General features: G+C 40.0%; 1 protein-coding gene across 3 annotated transcripts in view; it reads right to left on the bottom strand.

Annotated features, from left to right (window-relative positions):
- Positions 1-286: 286 nt before the first annotated feature.
- Positions 287-17,222, bottom strand: part of LOC108272758 (endonuclease V) — a 39,002-nt gene continuing 22,066 nt past the window's right edge. Inside the window, exon 9 of one of the 3 annotated variants that reach the window (XM_017481463.3) lies at positions 287-7,009. The gene's annotated coding sequence lies outside the window, so the exon portion shown is untranslated. The other 2 variants (XM_017481464.3, XM_017481465.3) reach the window with 2 other exon arrangements.

Here is a 17,222-nt window from a genome sequence, read left to right as displayed (position 1 = left end):
CCACTTTCACTGATTTAGATTTTTTTTTTACCAGCATCAGTTCTGATCATAATGACCAAACATTCATTCATTTTCAGAATTTTAACCCTTTAAACACCGGTTTCTTTACATAATGCAAAAATCTTCTAAGGCCAGTAATCTTCTCTGACTCATACACGAGGTGGGATTTGTGATTTCCAGTATAATATCATTTCTTTCTTTCAAACTGTTCACACATAAAATTTTCAGTACACATATACAAACCATAACTCTGTTATCCGCACAAACACACCCACATCCACACAACTACAGCTGCATCATTTATTTAGTTGGTCTGCAGTTCTCTATAATACAGCAGAATCACGAAAAAGGAAAAGCATGTCTTTTCCCAAGAGGCTAAACCTGAGAAAATACTACACATGTCAGAAAATTCAATGTTTTGAAACAAAATAAAAGCCTATTAACACAGAAAGGATGATTTTATGCTTGAACGTCACAGGGATTAAATATTGCAGTTTGAATGGGTTTCAGTGGGGACATTTTTGTCCTTAAGGTCCTGAGTGTAACTATTTTGTCACCTAGTTTTAAATAGATTTATGAAATTAAATTAGGGTGAAATATTAAAATTCTAATAAAAATACACACCTTTTGCAAAATTTATGCTGTTTGCAGTAATACAGACAAAATGCTAAAAAAAACACACAAACAAAAAAAAAAGACAAAAATGTCCATAAGGACACACAAGGGTTAAAAAAAAATAAATAAATAAAAAAAAATACCGGACAGGTTTGTTTATAATTTATCAACCTGAGCAACACTTGGAAATAATACATATTTTTTTTAAAAAAAGAAACATTATATATAATTTGCTGCATTGATTTAGCATGTGTGTCACCAAGACAATTTAGTTCATGCAATTTAACTGAGTGAACATATATATTTTTTTATTTGCTATACAACTTGCACGGTTTTTTGTGGGAAACTACTGAATAGGCAAAATCGCGATTGCAGGAATTAGTTTTGCACGGTCTTCCGCAGTGACGTTTGTTGGTAAACGAGACTTTTAAGCTGTACTCGTGTTCGACGTATATGAATAGAAGAGGGATTTGGCTGAATGCGCGTCGTGATGATGTCACCTGATTCGTTTTGGCCTAAATCTGTGGAAAATCTGTGGTAATTTAAAAAAACTGCAAGCTCTTCTGAATATTGCAGAGTCTACTTGAATTTGCATTCATTTCTGCGATCACAAAATCATGTAGGAACTGATTTTAAAACCTGTTCCTGGTTTGTCCATCCTCCTCTTGTTTGGGAGTGAGGCGAAGTCGACGAAGGTGTGTAAAAATCCAAATTGGGCAAGAGAGAAGATTTTGAATCCTGATGATGCCACAGCAATTTGTGGCTGGAAGTCAAGACAGTGTAATTGTCCTTGCTCTCTGGGTGGGAGGGGCATGTTCTCTCTCCCCTGTCAATCACAGCAACAACGGCCAATCATAGGTGCTTGCTGAGTTGCACATACGTGGAAGAGGGTAGACAGCACTTTCCTCTGAGTGTTGGTCTGAGGAGTCGGCAGTTGGTCTGCGTTACGTGTTTCAGAGAACACGTGTTCGCCTTCACCCTGGTAGCTGTCGTATGATAGGTGGAGAGCTGGCTGGTGGGTGGGAATCGGCCAAGTCCAAAATTATAGAAAAAATGGAGGAGGGATTCCATACTATACCTTTACAAAAGTGAATATAACCTGAGCACACACACTGCAAATCCACAAACACACACAACAAACACACAGGAAGCAGGAGAGGAAAAAACCCAGCGAAGCAGCACAAAACAAAACCAACAACCTGGACTGAATTTAAAGGAGGAATTAAAAAAAAATGACATTTCCTTCAGGGGAGGAAGAAAAAAGCAGTTGAAAGGAAAAGCAGGAAGAAGGGCATCAGACTAATGGAATCAGCGGCGAGGGTCTGGTTACGAGCAGATCAGATTGCTCATGGAGAATTAAAGATGAAGAAAGGGAAAAAAACACTGCGGGGGGGCGGTTCAGAACAATCAAATATATCTGAAAAACGCACTTGTGACCTGCGGTCGCTTTCAGTTCTCGTATTTTTTAATTGAGTGATTTCATCCGGTTTTCAGTGAAATAAACATGTTACAGACGGCCGCGATCGGGATCAGAGCAAAACGATCGATTCTTATCGAATTATCCGTCATTTCCTGTTATTAAACTTCGCTCTCACATCAAACGAAGAATCGGATTTACGGCTCTGCTTTAAAACCACAGGGACATAAACAGCCCCAGCACAGTGTTTCCTATCAGAACTGGTTCCAAAACTTTTTAAGAGGATAAGAACACTTCATTTTCCGAATGTTCTCTAAATGTTCTTTAAATATTTTATCAAATGCGCTACAAAACATTCTCTAAATATTCTCTAATGTATTCTTAAAGAACCTTCCCCCCCCAAGAGCGTACCAAGTACCACTACTAATAATGATATTGTTTAATATATGTAGCGCCTTTCCAGAGCTCAAGGACGCTTTACAGTAGTAAAACAATGATACATAAACAATGGACAATCATGGACAAACACAAAATGTGAAAAGCAATCAAACCCAGAAAACGAAAAACACGGCACAGATAGTACAGTCACTGAGAAAAATGCTCAGCAACACATTAGGACGGATAACATTGAGAAAACAGATACGTTTTAATTGGGATGTGAACTTGGAGATGAATGTGATGCTGCAAAGAGTCAGAAGGAGTGAATTCCAGATTTTGGGTGCAGCTACACTGAAAGACCTGCCACCCATGGTAGAGAGATGAGATCTAGGGACAGAGAGGAGTCCGAGTCCAGAGGACCTGAGAGAGCAGGTTGGGTTGTAGGGGAGAAGCAGTTCACTAAGATAGAAAGGTTCCAAACAGTGAAGTGATTTAAATGTAAGCAGGATTATTTTATATTTAATGCGAAATGAAACCGGCAGCCAGTGCAGTTCAGACAAGATTGGCGTAATGTGAGTTGAGCGCTTGGTATGTGTAAGAAGTCTAGCGGCAGAGTTTTGAATAAATTGCAGCCTAGCAATAGAATTAGCAGGTAAACCAATGAGGAGAGCTTTGCTATAATCAAGATGTGAATATATAAATGCATGAAGCAGTGTTTCAGCGTCTTTGGGGCGAATGAAGGGACGGAGGCGAGCAATGTGACGAAGGTGAAAGAAACCATGTTTATATGAGCTTCAAAGGTGAGAGAGGGATCAAAGATGATGCCTAATTTTTTTACAGTTTTAGATGGTTTAATGAGAGCACGATTAATGTCACAAGTAAGGTCATAAAGGATATTTTTAATAAGTGCTGGTGTTCCAGTAATAATGATCTCGGTTATGTCCATAGTCAGTTTTAAAAAACTGGAGTTAAGCCATCCTTTTATTTCATTTACACATGCTGATAGTGGACCGGTGGGGAGAGTGGGAGCAGATCTAAAAGCTTTACAGATTTGAATGTCATCAGCATAACAGTGGTAACTGAAACCGTGGCAGAAAATAAGTTGACCCAAAGGCGTTATGTATAAATATATAATGAATAGTAGAGGTCCAAGAACCAATCCCTGAGGGACACCTCATTTCAGAGATGCACTAGGCAATTTATAATCCTGCACAGAAATGTAAAACTGTCTATATATGAGATATGAAGTAAGCCAGGAAAGATCAGCAACTGTGACACCAACATCCGAGAGGTGGGAGAGAAGTACGTCATGATAGACAGTATCAAAAGCAGAACTAAGATCGAGTAATAGAAGAATAGAAAGAGAACCGGAGTCGCTAGAGAGTAATAGGTCATTCACAACAATTTCGAGGGCAGTTTCAGTACTATGGAGAAGACGAAAGCCAGATTGAAAGGGATCAAAGCGATTATTTTGAGCAAAGAATGACTGTAGCTGGGAGGCAACAGTATTTTCCAGCATTTTAAAAATGAAAGTTTTTAAGTTAGGTTTTTTAAGAACTGGTGTCACCACAGTTTTAACTGGTAGAGGGAGAGACGTAGAAGCTAAAGATGTGCTTATGAAGTGAGAAATAGGTGCGGAGAGGACAGTATGACGACATGTGAGGAGAAATGTTGGAGCAGGATCAAGGTGGCAGGATGAAGAACTGGATTTCAGTATTAAGTCACTGATAGAAGAGGGGTTCGTAGGAGTAAAGATAGACAATTGTTGAGAAGCGTGGTCAGGCAGAAAACTAATATCGGCCTTGCCTATAAAGCACTGGCGAACAGCATTCAAATTTTCCTAGTAATAATTCAGGAAAGCGCAACAGAACGCTTCACATGCGTGATCATCATGACCTGGGGGTTGGGTGAGCTTATTGATTGTGTCAAACAAAACCTTAGGCCACACTGGAAAGGCCTTAGTGCTTGCTTCATTGATCATTGTGGAAACATAATTACACCGCGCAGAGTTCAGAGCAGTTTTGTATGTGTTGAGGTGATCAATGAGAGCTAGATGATAAACAGTAAGACCAGTTTTCCTAGAAAGCCTCAAGATGTCTACCAATGACTTTTAAGGCCCGGAGCTCAGGTGTATACCAGGGGAAAGTGTGGGAGGAGGGGACAGGCCTGGTCTTAATAGGAGCATGCTTATGCAAAATATCAGAAATAACAGAGTGGTTTTTTGAGAGTTTCATTAAAGGACAGGAAATATCAAAAACATCAGAAATTGTAGAGGAAGCGATGGAAGCAGAGAGTAATGTGGCATCAACAGATTTAAGGTCCCGATAGGAAATCATGTACATTTACATTTATTCATTTAGCAGATGCTTTTATCCAAAGCGACTTACAAATGAGGAAATACAAGCAAAGCGATATATCAAGTGGAGAACAATGCAAGTAGTGCTACCGTACAAGATTTATAATTGAGTTCTAGAGAAGCAAAGTGCGCAGAGTAGAGGTGTAAAAGCCAGAGTAAGTTATTATTATTATTATTATTTTAATAAATAATGCGGGGTTGGCATTTTAGGGGTTGGTTAGGTGTTCACAGAAGAGGTGGGTCTTTAGCTGTTTTCTGAAGATGGTGACAGATTCTGTGGTCCGGATTGAGGTTGGAAGTTCATTCCAACCGTTAGTTCATTCCGACAGTTAGTGTGAAGGTTCTGGAAAGGGAACATTCTATATCATTGTGTTACTACATTTCTTTTGAGCAGGTAGACTGAGACTAAATTCAATGAGCTTACTGATCAGAGATGCTGGTGTCAAAAGAGGAGACTGAAGCAATATCAAACCCAGATGTACGGATTAAATCAAGAGTATGATCATGGATATGAGCAGAAAAAGTCACATGATGAGTCAGATTGAAACAGTCAAAAACAGACAATAGTTGAGATGAGTTCGAGCACACTGTATACAGATGATTATTAAAGTCACCAAGCAGGAGGACAAATGATGATGAAGCGCAGGCAAGAGTTAGCAGTTCACTCAGTTCGGGAAACAAAGTCAGACTCAGCCTTAGGAGGACGATATAGTAGAATAATTGTGAGAGGACAATGAAAATCAATCTTCAGTACCATATATTCGAATGTATTAGTGTTGTGAAAATCAAGTTGCGTGAGATGCAAATCATTTCGACAGATGACAGCAAGGCCACCCCCGTTGCCACGGAGACAGTCTGGACAGGTGTCTATATCCATCTGGTGTAAGGAGGTTCAGCTGCAAGTAATCACTGGGTACTTGGCAGGTTTTGACGTGTAGTAACATATCAAAGTTTTTGCCAGTGATTATTTTGTTGAGGTATGAGGCTTTATCCGAGATGGAGCGGCAGTTCAGAAGAGCAAAATGACAATGTGAAGCATCTACTAAGAAGTTACATGTTAAGCTCCTGACACGTAGGTATAGGTATAAAAAGAAAATAATGAGTAATAATTTAGAGTTGGTGCAGCATACCTACCCAGTCAATACACACTCTCAAGATCAAAGGGTTCGTCGAGGGTTTGTTGGATAGCTATGGGTTCTTAGTTTCCTAAAAAAACTTGCTTCAGGGGAGCATTAAAAAATCTTAGAAAACAAAAATCTCTACTTGAGATCGTAAAAAGTGTGGACTGGATAATTAAGGGTTCTTGGCTTTCAAAAAAGGTTCTTCAAAGGTTCTATAAAATGTTCATTCGATAATTAAAGGTTCTTTGTTTTAAAAAAAAAGTGTTCTCCAAGGGCGCATTAGATTAATATGGTTTTGTGTCTTCTAGAACAAAACCACTTCATGGGTTCTTTAAGGGTTCTTGGCTTTAAAAAAGGTTCTTCGAGGGTTCTTTAAAAGGTTAATTGGGTAATTTCTTTCTTTCCCTCAACCGTTATTTCCCACTCGATCACAGTCCCTCCCTCTTGCTCCCTTTCTTTTTTCTTTCATCCTTTATTTCTTATTTTATCTTTCAGTCCCACCTCCCTCTCTCTCTCTCTCTCTATACTTCTCTCTCTCTCTCTCTCTCTCTCTACTTCTCTCTCTCCCTCTCTCTCTCTCTCTCTCTATACTTCTCTCTCTGTCTCTCTCTCTCTCTCTCTATACTTCTCTCTCTGTCTCTATCTCTCTCTCGTTTATGAGCTGCAGTGTCTGACATGATGCAGAGGCAATCCGTAATGGGTGTGTCTATATATCTGTGTGTGTGTGTGTGTGTGTGTGTGTGTATGTGTGTGTGTGTCGATGCCTGTCTCTCATTGCAGTAAGCAAAGATTACGTAACACACAGCCAAGCAGCAGAGATGAGAGAAAAACTCCACACTGAGAGCTGAAATCTGCTTCATCGCTCTCTCTCTCTCTCTCACACACACACACACACATGCACACCCACACACACGCACACACCTTTACCCATCTTTTAGCAAATGAGTCATTTCTAAACAACTCAGTTGTATTGTTCAATTATTTCAAATAAAACATCTTTGGTTTGTTTTATAGACACATGAATTATTACTCTCTCTCTCAATCACAAACACACACACACACACACACACACACACACACACACACACACACCTTCAACGCTCTTCTTTCATCCTCCAGCACCTGTAAAGAGAGAGACAGAGAGATGTCATGAAAGCTGAACAGCGTTAAGTGATCTTTCTCTACGTTAATGACATGCTAATGTCATTAACAATTTAGCCCCATTAGGCTTGTGGCTGCACTCTTAATGCTTCGAGGGTGACGAGGAACAGTGTGTAACGTGTGTAACGTTTTGTACAGTGTGTAAGGTGTGTACAGTTTGTGCAGTGTGTAAAGTGTGTACAGTTTACACAGTGTGTAAAGTTTGAACAGGAAATGGATCCTACGGAGCTTCTAAGAGCTGAAACCCAATCTGTCTCCAGCAGTAACATTTATCTAATGGCTTTCGTACTTTCCACTCTCTCTCTCTTGCTGTCTCTCTCAAGTCCTTTTCTGGCACAAACGTTAGATTAGATTATTGGCAAAGCAAATATCACATGGAAAATGTAACGTTAATAATAAGTTAATATAATAAGATTAATTAGGAATTGAGGAAAAAAAAATTCTATCTCTCTCTCTATCTCTCTCTACCTAATTCAGTTCATCAGTTCTTTATTAGCATGAATGTTATAAATCACATTGTTGCCCAAGCAAATGGTACAGGTAGATTAGAACACAATTGATATATTTATAGATTACACGTACAGTACATCAGCGTTTATGCATAAACACAAACAAACAAACAAGAACAATAAACAGGTCAGTATATGACAGAAGCCCACCAACGGCAACAACCATGTTTGTCAGGTTTGTCAACCATGTCGGTGTCTGTTGGTGTGGGTCGGCGTTTGTTTTCACAGACTGAACATGTTCAATCGGCATCTGTTGGCTCGTTTTAAAAGTCTGAGCAGTGTGGTATGATTTTCCAACAAACTCCGACATAATCTGAACTGGGCACGAACCGGTGTCATGACAACGAGGAAAGCGTTCCTGCAAACCCCATAGAAACGAAAGGCCGTGCGCAAGGTGCTGGGAGCACATACTTTTACATAACGTTTCCATGCATTTTTTTCTTGCACGGCAAAAAACTTGGATTTTTCATAAAACTTGCCTTGGGTCTGATCACTGTCTGCAAAACTAAAAGACCAATAAAATATCAAACTTTTTGGCTATCTAACACGAGACTAGGCTAGTTAGGTCTGACTAGCCAAGTGGAGGCACAACTAAGCTGTCACTCTATGGGTTTAGCTGCTACAGAGCCATGCAAATTACATTATCTGTCCTTACACACCTTGTTTTCCTGCTCAGCATCACAGGATGTTAGCGTTTCAGTTTCATTTCCCTCCTCGTCTTTTCAGGTGAAGAACGATACGTAAAGGACACACTAGTGATTGTGGTAAAAGGATCCTCTATTTTTAAACCAGTCTGACTTTAAAAAAGTGTGCTGGTGTGTGTTGGGGGCAGAGCGAGCATGACAGTCGTGTTTCCCACCATTCTAAATCCAACAGCCGGCGTCTGATGGTGCAGTGTGAACCGGGCTTTAAAGAACAAAGAAGGACTTTTGAATCCATTTTATGGAGGAAATTTAGACAAAAACCAGTAGACTCGTCCTCTCAGATGAAGTTTTGCTACAGAGAGCGATGAATACAGGATAGAAGATGAGTGCGCTCTGAAGCACTCGTCTCTCACATGCACTATGTAAGTTTAAAATAAGAAGAGCTGGACATCTGCGAGTCTCGAAAAGGGAGTTTTAGGAGGTTTGAGCCAGTTTGGTGGTTTCAAGGTCTTAGCAGATGTGCAGACATTCCTGAAGACAATAGCATGTCTGTGTCAATGTAAGAGGAAAGAACATTCTGTACTGATCTCCTTGACATGACCGCAAGTGGCATCATTCACTGATGAACATGAAGAGTGAACAGAGCTATTACAAAGTAAGAAATGAATCATTTTCCTCACAATTTATAGTTACAGTTATCATAGTGGAACATCTATGGATGTTCGCTTGTGATACAGCAGCTATAAACAGCTGTGCCTTCTCTTTTTCTTTCTCTTGCTCTGTCCTAAAAAAAACAACCTTAAAGTTACAGCTTTACCTCTGACTGTTACAAAGCGCTGACACTGGAGACTCCTTCCATAAATGTTAAACAAACATCTCCTTACCTCAAGGAAACATCACTACATAGACTGTTTTTAAAATAAAATCAGTTTATGTGGACGAGTCTCTGTGATCACGCTGTTACTATAGAAACGATAACGGATTAGAACAGCGCATTAATATAGAAAATTAGTCAACACTTTCTCTTCTGACTAATCACAATCCAGGCTTCAAGAGGAGATAAACTGAAGGAGCACAGAAAACGCTAACTCAGCCGCCCCGAAGCCGTTTTATCGCAGCGCTCACTCTCTAAGCCTTCGGTAAGGTGTAATGGTGATGTATAGCTCCATTAAATCATTTCTTATCATTTCTCTTCTCTCATTTTCTTCTTCTCCTCCTTCCCTCTTTGCTCCTCATCATGTCCTCCTTACTGTTCCATCACCTCGTGTTTACTTTCTTTTCGTTTTGCTTCCTCTCATCTTTCTTCTCCTTTATTAGCCGTTCTCGTTCCGTCTCTTCTCTTTCGATCTCCTTTTTTTTAACCTTTTTATTCTCGCCTTCCCATCATTTCTTATTATATTGTTCCAGCATCTTACTGGCCATCCGCGTCCCTACTCAGTGTCATCGGACACTGAAAAACCCACATCAGCTGGACACTGCTTGTAAGGGTAGGGTTCACAGGCGGGGTTTAGCGGATGTACGATTTGTATAGAACCCTAACAACATCATACTCATATGTGATAATCGTCCAATGATGGTTTTGGGCACATCACGCATCAAGGTCATGACTGTAAAGGCAGACGGAACACGGCGTAATGACAACGAACAGCTTGCTCAGCTCGTCTGACTCGCAGTGTAACTGTATCTCAGGTGGCTCTGTGTGTGTGCGTGTGTGTGTGTGTGCGTCTAGAAAAAAAAAAGAGATCATTAAACCAGGAAACTGTTCAAATGCTCTCCATCTTTTTTTAGTTTCATTTCGTGTGTGTGTGTGTGTGTGTGTGTGTGCAGTTATATATCTCTTTATGGATCCATGAGGCTCTGATCTAATATTAAAATTTCACACTAAAGAGCACACGTATGCACACTCGAGAGCATCTTTCTGCATCTTGTACATAATCTTGGTTTTGCTCGTGTGTCTATGTGAAACTAGGTGTGTGATGTTCCTATATAAGATTTTCCTATAATGATGGAATAACCACAAAAATGGTGTGAGTTAGCCAAGTTTCTAAGTCCAATTTATAACCACGTAGCTTCAGTATCAAAAAAGGAAACACGCACTAATTGATAAACATTACATTTTCCGCTAAACACGGATACGAGGTTCACGAGTCAGCCATATGTTAGCCCTGAAGTAAAAACAGTTCAACTTTCAACATAACGCTTTTATAATGAGATAAGCTTCAGGGCGTACAGCTGTCTGACCTGCTGAATCCATGAAGAGGCCGAGAGGTTTCACGGCCAGATGTTTAGCTGAGCTGTTGTTTGCTGTAGGAGGATTTATAAATTTAGTTTTTGCATTCCGGTTTTTCTTCTCTCTCTCTCTCTCCATCATCAAGTTAAGCATAAACGTGTCCAAATCTCATTCCTTTAGCTCACTTTTTTGTTCCGGATGTAAAATATCATCTTTGGCTCTTTAGTTGTGCAATTCTGATCGGTCAGAAGGTGTTGATGAATTTTCTAGGAGGTAGCGCAGGTTTATATTAATCCGCTTCTTCTAATATGTTAACGTTTCCATAGCAACAGCTCGTTCCCAGGGACTCGTACTCTGGACGCTCCACATAATCGTTTATACAAGGAGTCTCCGGTGTCAGAGGTGAAACTGTGACTTTAAGCTTTGTGTTCAGGACAGACGTGTTGATGCTTCTTCGCAGTTTCTAGGTAACACGACATGCTGCGTTCTTGCTAGAGAGAGAAAAAAGAGAGGCTGCTGAGGGAACGGCTGTTTACAGCTGCTATAATGTAAGTGACAACATGAGCTAACGTGTTTGGATGAACATTATATGTAACTATAAAAGGATAAAAAAAAAAGGATTAAACATTGTTGTAAGAGGATTGAAACGGTTCAGTACTCAGTATTTTTTTGTGTCACAGCACCACACACACACCCACACACACTGTTTATTACTAACACACTCGTGCATATGAGCAATGCTAATAATGGAGTAAGAGCAACACCACTAGTAACCTAATCCTCAACCGAACAGTCAGTGTTGTTGAGATTTGTAGAGGATGGAGTTATTCAGAACAAAAACGATAGCATTATCGAGGAGGTTCCCGTCTACAGCATGGGTACTCGCTAAATAACCACAAAACCACATGTGGAGAGAATACGAGGACATCCGAGACGACTGTGAGCACACAGCACAGACAGCTGGAAGACGATCTCACTCTCAGCAGAGGAAAAACAACTTACAGGCTGTACGATAAAATCTCCAGTGTCCCCCCCACACACACACTGGCATGTGTGCTGGCTGGCATGTTGACAGCTGGCTGACTCCACACGCTCGACCATATACCGGGGAAATAAAATCCGAATAAAACGAGTACGTGACCAGAATGCACATGTGTACCAGGTGTAGAAGCAACATGGAGATGCGATCGGTTCTGTACCTTATCATGTCTAAAAGTACTTTACATTTGCTTGTCCAAGGAACGAACGTGTGGTGCAAATCGTATACACTTTATGGACACCAATCCGTCTAAAACGGTTCAATTTACTACTGTTTAGCTCTAAGAGGGTTAATGCAGCAACGCCAGACTTGCATTATTCAGTTATGGAGCAAACAAACTTTGCCAGACCTCACACTGGAAATGCATAAATGCTCATTTCAAAAGCCTTGTGGACGGACTGAAGGAAGGTTCGTAAAATGTCGAAAACAGACAAAAACGTGACGCGACAGAACAGCGTCCACCCTATAACTGGGTTCGAACCCTGACCAAGCCACAGCCATCAAGAGAGTGTCACGAAAGTGTAATTGGCATTCACATGCTCTTAGAGTGGGAGGGGCATACTCTCTCTCTCTCCCCTTCGATCACAGCATCACTAGCCGATCATAACTGTCTGTGAGATCATGTATGAGCGTGTTAGATGCGGGGGTTGTTTTCACATGTTAAACGTAAACCTCCCCGTTTGGTAGCTGTCGTATATTTAATATAAAACCAACATGGATAAACCAACATGAAGACAAGAGAGCTGTCTATGGGAGAGAAGCAAGCCATTATGAAGCTAGGAAAAGAGGGAGAATCTATCAGAGGCATTGCACAAACATTGGGCATAGCCAATACAACAATTTGGAATGTCCTGAAAAAGAAAGAAACCATGGTGTACTGACAACCAGACATCGAATGGTTTCAGCCCAGGAAAACAACAATTGATGACAGAATCATTGTGAGAGCTGTGAAGAAAAACCCCAAAACAACAATCAGTGACTTCATGCATTCGATTTTCTCTGTATATTGTTACACTGTTTTACCCAAGTCAGAAGTTCAGCGTTTGATGTACAGCACAGGTGTTAAAACGGAAAGACGAGTGTATCGATCAGAGCGGGAAAAGCAGAACGTAGGAGTGTGTTCTCCTGCAGCATGGAAGATCATTACAAAGCCTGCCACGGCATGATAGACTATCACCTTTACTCCTCATAACAACACTCTCTTGCACACACACACATACACACACACACACACACAAAACACATTTATTTTTATGTATTTGTTTTCCTTTCAATAACAAAGAACCGGTGAGTTATATATTTCACACACACACACACACACACACACACACACACACACACACACACACACACACACACACACACACACACACACACAAAACACACAAAATAACAACACCCATAAAGATACACTGAGGCAGGGAAATACACCCACACACACAAATCACAAACTCGCATAAAACTTACAACCACCTACCCATATCCCCCCCCACCACCACCCCTCAACACACACACACACACACACACACACACACACACACACACACACACACACACACACACTCGCTCTTTCTCTGCTGTAGTCAGCATTTTGCAGCTCTGGGCTACTTGAGATGCAGGTGGGTTTATTAACACACACACACACACACACACACACACACACACACACACACACACACACACTGTGTCTCCATGGCAATCTCTTACAGGAAAAAGCTCCTTATACATTACAACTCTGTTTCTCATTTTTACTGCAGACGTGACCTGCTGTTTAGTTCTTCAGTTTTAATAAGTAACACACACACACACACACACACACACACACACACACACACACACACACACACACACACACACACACACACAGATTGCTGGAATCTTGACTCTGCATATATGTGTACATATACAGACTTGCACATGCACAAACAAACACAGATGGATGCAAACATCTCCATACACAGGATTTATGCATTAATAATAATGTCTCTCTCTTTCTCACACACACACACACACACACACACACACACACACACACACACACACACACACACACACACAAACGAACATATCAACAACATCTGCACACAGTCATCTGCAACATACACACAAAGATATGCAAGAAATGCCTTTCATGTTCATGTATTGATCGCTCACATTCACAAAAACACTCTCCCATTCATGTATTAACTCTCACATTCACAGAAATACTCTCACCTTCACAAAACATGTTCTCACATTTATGGATTTACCTCTCACATTCAAAAAATACTCTCTCACTCACAAAAATACTCTCACGTTCAAAAAATACTCTCATTCACAAAAATGCTCTCACATTCATAAACATGCTCTCACATTCACAAAATACTGTCTCATTCACAAAAATGCTCTCACATTCTTAAACATGCTCTCACATTCACAAAATACTCTCATTCACAAAAATGCTCTCACATTCTTAAACATGCTCTCACATTCACAAAATACTGTCTCATTCACAAAAATGCTCTCACATTCATAAACATGATCTCACATTCAACAAAAATGCTCTCACATTCACAACGATGCTATCATATTGACAAAATGCTCTCACAGTCACATATTTACCTCTCACATTCATCTATTTATTCTCACATACACACAAATTCACTTACACACAATACTCATATTCAGTAATTTATGTTGTGTTAACACATACGTTTTTGCTAAAAAATGCTCTCACATTTAAAGATTTACCACTTGCGTTCGCAAAAATACCCAGCTATATATTTTGTAATTTACCTTCCATAAGAATTTACTTTTTGCAGTTACATAAAATGCTCACACATTCTCAAATGTATCTTTCACCGTTTACTAAAATGTAAAATGGTGAATGTAAGAGCAATAAACTCTGAAAAAGAGCCTAAACAACACACACACACACACACACACACACACACACACACACACACACACACTCTTACAGCTGGAGATTTTAATAAGAGCTCATTGCCTCCATGCCCTCAGGCTTATCGCAGTATGATGGCTTCCCTCAGCGCTCACCGCTGCACCCGGCACTAATTACCATTCATTAGCGCTGCTAGCAGCAAAACAGGCGCCATTACATCGAGCCTTCCACACAGCATGACTGGTCTAATATGAAACCTCTAATGATTTCATACTGATTTACTATGCAAGCGCTTTTTACCCAAGTGCTTTGAACACACTCTTATTCTCAAGCACACCGTCTCTCTCGCAATTCGTCTCTGAGTCATTCACTGATTCGTTTAATGAATCAGGGGAATCAATTTGAAAGCACAAATGAATCAAAAGACCAAAACATGCTAAAACAAGCACAACTGGTCCGATCTGTTTGATATTTCTTCTCTATGTGGTGAATCAAATGGCTCAAATAGTGACTCAATTAAAGGAGTCATTTTAAAGAATCCAATGAATCAAATATTGATCCAATTAAAGGAGTAGTTTTAAAGAATCAAATGAATCAATTTAGTTGTAACTGCACTACTAAAGTTGTAATTAAACGATGTGAAGTTTTAAAACCCTGAGTTTAAATGTTATAAATAAAATCAAAATTAATTCAAAAAAGGGGATTCTGATTTTGTCTAAAATTCCTATATATTGTCTTTGGTAGAAAAACAAGAACTTAGCTAATAACGATGTTAATTTTAGTTTCATTTTCCCTCACTGGATTTCATCCTTAGCTTTGTATTTTTGGTTAAAATATTTTTTTTCTTTTTTGTTCAGCCACATAACTCCATCTCTTCCTGTTTTAGTTAAACTACGCATTTTAGTCAGTCCAAATCAGGACATTTCAGGAATCAGAAACTCATACAATGAAACAACAAAATATTAAAAACCTACAGATGTTTACTAAATCACATGATGAGGTCGTGACTCTCTGTGGTCATTAAAATCCCAGAACACTTATGGTAAAGGAGTAGGGGTATAACGCCGGTGTCCTGGCGAAATTCCCCCATTGGCTCTTATCTATCATGGTCCCCTAATAATCTCCATCTCTGAACTGGCCACATCACTCTCTCCTCTCCACTAGTAGCTGGTGTGTGCTGGGTGTTATGGCGCACTATGGCTGCCGTCGCATCATCCAGGTGGATGCTACACACTGGTGGTGGTTTTTGAAGACCCCCCCCCGCCCCTTCCCATACTATGTAAAGTGCTTTGAGTGTCTAGAAAAATATAAATGTAACTCTAACAAAAAAAAAATAATAATTCTGATGCAGCTGATACAGGTGCTTGTGTCTTTCTGCAATCGATTCGAAAACTTCAATTCACGTTTAATTCAATAAAGGCGACGTGTGCTTTCGGCTCGGTGAGATTCTCCGAGCTGCGTTACAGCAACATCAGTTTCCCCCAGAAGAACTCCAGGGCAAGTTTTCAGCATAAATATAAATATTTCGAGCTGAGATGTGTGAGCGCTGTTGCAATGTTGGCAAACAGTGTGTGGACACATCCAAACTCCAGCGCCAAAAATAAGATAGCGTGTGGGTGGAGGAACGCATCCTGGCATTCAGTGAGATGGGAGAAAGACACACGTGAACAAAAAGCAAATCCACGTGTGTGTGTGTGTGTGTGTGTCAGCTCATAAAACTCACACTGGCGAGTCCACATGCTTCACACACTTCAGAATCAGTGAAAGGAAAAACGACAGAAATTCAGTAAACACAACAAGCAACTGATAAACTTAGTTTCAGTGTTTCATCATGATGAAATGATTTCTGCTATTCGATCATGATTATATTTACGACCATTTTGATTAGTTGTACTTGACGTTGATGACTTTAAGTTGTTATATTTATTACATCATTTGATCATGTTCACATTTCTTTTTTAGTGTTTCACTGTTATGGTGGGGTTTTTTTTTTTTTGGTATTTGATCGCGACAGTGTTTAGTTGTTGTTTTTTTTGTATATATAATTTGATGATGATAATGTTTAGCTTTTTAGTATTTCATCATGACAGTGAGTACGCTTACCTGGACAGCAGTAATCGAATTATTGACCTTATTCTGAATTAGACAATATTGTGATTAAGGTGTTAACATGAGCTGCTTGTAGAATACTCCTTTCATGTTCCTGTTTTACATGTTATAGAACATAGATGGATTAACAGCACACGTCATTACGTCACCGCGCCACGCCGTCCGACGTCCCTCCAGAATTTCACCTATCGACATACAGCTCGTCTTCGTTATGGGACCGTATACAGTTTTGGGTGCTTTTATTTTTCATTTTAGAAAAGCTTCAAGCGTGGTTAATTATTTGTCGTGCTATACGTGCAAATAGACGACTGCTTGGAGCCGTGGGCTGCGTCCCAAACCACGTACTTACCTACTACATATTATTCAAAAATCCTGTATCTCGCCTACTATATAGCAGGTAAGTACGTGATTTCGGACGCAGCCGTGCTCTCTTGTTTGCCGTCAAACGGTTGAGCACTGCCGTGTGTGTGTACGTGTCCTGTCACAAAATGCGGTGAAAACTCACACGCGACGTTAATAATGTGATTAAGGCGTGTACATGTCTGTAACGCACGTCGATAATGCGACTACAACAGGAGTACTCCACACGTCTTAATTCCATTTGTGCTTACTCCGAGTAGGGCTTTAATCGGATTAAGGTCATCAACAATCGCTGTTTACATGCTAGTTTCTTAATCAGAGTATTGACTTAATCGGGTTAATATCGGATTATTGTTGTCCATGTAAACATACTGAATGTTTCTTTTTTGTTTTTTGGTCATT

This window comes from Ictalurus punctatus, chromosome 12 (assembly GCF_001660625.3).
Source record: "Ictalurus punctatus breed USDA103 chromosome 12, Coco_2.0, whole genome shotgun sequence".
Taxonomy (NCBI): domain Eukaryota; kingdom Metazoa; phylum Chordata; class Actinopteri; order Siluriformes; family Ictaluridae; genus Ictalurus; species Ictalurus punctatus.
This window is presented reverse-complemented; position numbering and strand designations above follow the sequence as displayed.